This window comes from Arachis hypogaea, chromosome 14 (genome assembly GCF_003086295.3).
Source record: "Arachis hypogaea cultivar Tifrunner chromosome 14, arahy.Tifrunner.gnm2.J5K5, whole genome shotgun sequence".
Lineage (NCBI taxonomy): Eukaryota > Viridiplantae > Streptophyta > Magnoliopsida > Fabales > Fabaceae > Arachis > Arachis hypogaea.
The window spans coordinates 124576702-124579704 of record NC_092049.1 but is presented as its reverse complement, the minus strand read 5'-3'; the positions used below and the strand labels follow the sequence as shown (position 1 = coordinate 124579704).

General features: G+C 31.8%; 1 non-coding gene across 1 annotated transcript; it reads left to right on the top strand.

Annotated features, from left to right (window-relative positions):
- The first annotated feature begins 432 nt into the window (after positions 1 to 432).
- LOC112746560 (small nucleolar RNA R71) lies at positions 433 to 541 on the top strand. The gene has a single exon (XR_003174439.1). It is a non-coding gene; the product is annotated as a small nucleolar RNA R71 (small nucleolar RNA).
- The last annotated feature ends 2462 nt before the right edge of the window (positions 542 to 3003 follow it).

The window sequence follows — 3003 nt, the reverse complement described above, 5'->3', positions numbered from 1 at the left end:
GATGATTTCTCCATGAGGGATTATAGGTGTTTCCATAGGGTTCACCCATGTAATTCACCTCTGCTATTGCAGGATTCTCAGGATCATAAGCCTCTTCTTCAGAAGATGCCTCTTTAGTACTGTTGGATGCATTTTGCAATCCATTCAGACTCTGAGAAATCATATTGACTTGCTGAGTCAATAATTTGTTCTGAGCCAATATGGCGTTCAGAGCATCAATTTCAAGAACTCCCTTCCTCTGAGGCGTCCCATTACTCACAGGATTCCTTTCGGAAGTGTACATAAACTGGTTATTTGCAACCATGTCTATGAGTTCCTGAGCTTCTACAGGCATTTTCTTTAGGTGAATAGATCCACCTGTAGAAGTGTCCAATGACATCTTAGCTAATTCAGACAGACCATCATAGAATATATCCAGGATGGTCCATTCTGAAATCATGTCAGAAGGACACTTTTTGGTCAGTTCCTTGTATCTCTCCCAAGCTTCATAGAGGGATTCACTTTCTTTTTGTTTGAAAGTTTGAACATCCACTCTAAGCTTACTAAGCTTTTGAGGAGGAAAGAACTTGGCTAAGAAAGCCATGACCAGCTTATCCCAAGAGTTTAGGCTATCCTTAGGTTGAGAATCCAACCATATTCTAGCTCTGTCTCTTACAGAAAACGGGAAAAGCATGAGCCTATAGACCTCGGGATCAACCCCATTGGTCTTAACAGTATCACAAATCTACAAGAATTCAGTTAAGAACTAAAAAGGATCTTCTGATGGAAGTCCATGAAACTTGCAGTTCTGTTGCATCAGAGAAACTAATTGAGGTTTAAGCTCAAAATTGTTTGCTCCAATGGCAGGGATTGAGATGCTCCTTCCATGTAAATTGGAATTTAGTGCAGTGAAGTCACCAAGCATCTTCCTTGCATTGTTATTATTTTTGGCTGCCATCTCCTTTTCCTTTTCGAAAATTTCTGTAAGGTTGTCTCTGAATTGTTGTATTTTAGCTTCCCTTAGCTTCCTCTTCAGAGTCCTTTCAGGTTCAGGATCTGCTTCAATAAGAATGTTCTTGTCCTTGCTCCTGCTCATATGAAAAAGAAGAGAACACAAAAGAAAATACAGAATCCTCTATGTCACAGTATAGAGATTCCTTATGCAAGTATAAGAAGAACGGAATATAAGAAGGGGAAGAGGAAAAACTCAAACTCAGAGAGGGAGATGGGGTTCGAATTTTTGGGTCGAAGAGAAGTGTTAGTAGATGAATAAATAAATAGAAGGAGATGAAGAAGAGAAGAATTCAAAAATTTAAATAAAATTTAAAGTTAAAATTTGAAAATTAAAATTGGAATTAAATTAAATTAAAAATTAAAACAATTAGTTAATTAAAATTGAATTTTGAAAAAGAGGGAAGGGGTTTTCGAAAATGAGAAAGAGAAAATTAGTTAGGTAATTTTGAAAAAGATAATAATCAAACAAAAAGATAAGATGAATTTAAAAAGATTTGAAAATCAATTTGAAAAGATAGGAAGTTAGAAAAGATTTTGAGATTGAATTTGAAAAAGATGTGATTGAAATTTATTTTGAAAAAGATTTGAAAAAGAGATTTTAAAAAGATTTGATTTTTGAAATTAAAGTTGATTACTTGACTAACAAGAAACTAAAAAGATATAATTTTAAAATTTAAAGGTTGAATTTTTCTTACTAGGCAAGCAACAACTTGAAATTTTTTAATCAATCACATTAATTGTTAGCATTAAATTTGAAAATATGAAATAGAAATAAGAAAAAGATTTTTGAAAATCAATTTGAAATTTTCGAAAATTATGAAAGAAAAATGAAAAAGATTTGATTTTTGAAAAAGATTTGAAAAAGATAGAATTTTTAAATTGAAGATTTGATTTGACTCATAAAAAACAACTAGATTTTAAAAATTTTTGAAAGAGTCAACTCAAATTTTTGAATTTTGTGAGAGAAAAAGGGAAAGATATATTTTTTTGATTTTTGAATTTTTAATGAAGAAAGAGAAAAACAACAAAAAGACTCAAAACATGAAAATTATGAATCAAAATACAAGATGCATGCAAGAACACTATGAATGTCAAGATGAACACCAAGAACACTTTGAAGATCAAGATGAACATCAAGACTTATTTTTGAAAAATTTCAAGAAAAGAAAAAAAAAACATGCAAGACACCAAACTTAGAAATTTTCAAACTTTAGACACTAACAAATTAAAAATGCATATGAAAAACAACAAAAGACACAAATCATAAAAATGCAAAGATCAAACAAAGAAGATCATCAAGAACAACTTGAAGATCATGAAGAACACCATGCATGTATTTTTTTGAAAATTTAAAGCAAAATTAAAAAGATGCAATAGACACCAAACTTAAAAATTGACACTAGACTTAAACAAGAAACATCAAATTTTTTGTTTTTATGATTTTATTCAATTTTTTTTTCGAAAATTACTTTGTGAAAAACAAAAAAGAAAAAATTTTTTTGTATTTTTCAAAAATAAGAAATAAAAAGCTTAAAAAAAAATAAAATTACCTAATCTGAGCAACAAGATAAACCGTCAGTTGTCCAAACTCGAACAATCCCCGGCAACGGCGCCAAAAACTTGGTGCGCGGAAATCGTGACGGTCTATCTTCTTTGATAACAGAGCTGAAAACTCAATATGCGCGTTTATAATCTTTAATTCCCTGTCACAACTTCGCACAACTAACCAGCAAGTGCACTGGGTCGTCCAAGTAATAAACCTTACGTGAGTAAGGGTCGATCCCACGGAGATTGTCGGTATGAAGCAAGCTATGGTCATCTTGTAAATCTTAGTCAGGCAGATTCAAATGTTTATGGTGAATTGATAATTAAAATAGAAATAAAATATAAAATAGGATAGAGATACTTATGTAATTCATTGGTGAGAATTTCAGATAAGCGTATGGAGATGCTTTGTCCCTTCCGTCTCTCTGCCTTCCTACTGTCTTCATCCAATCCTTCTTAATCCTT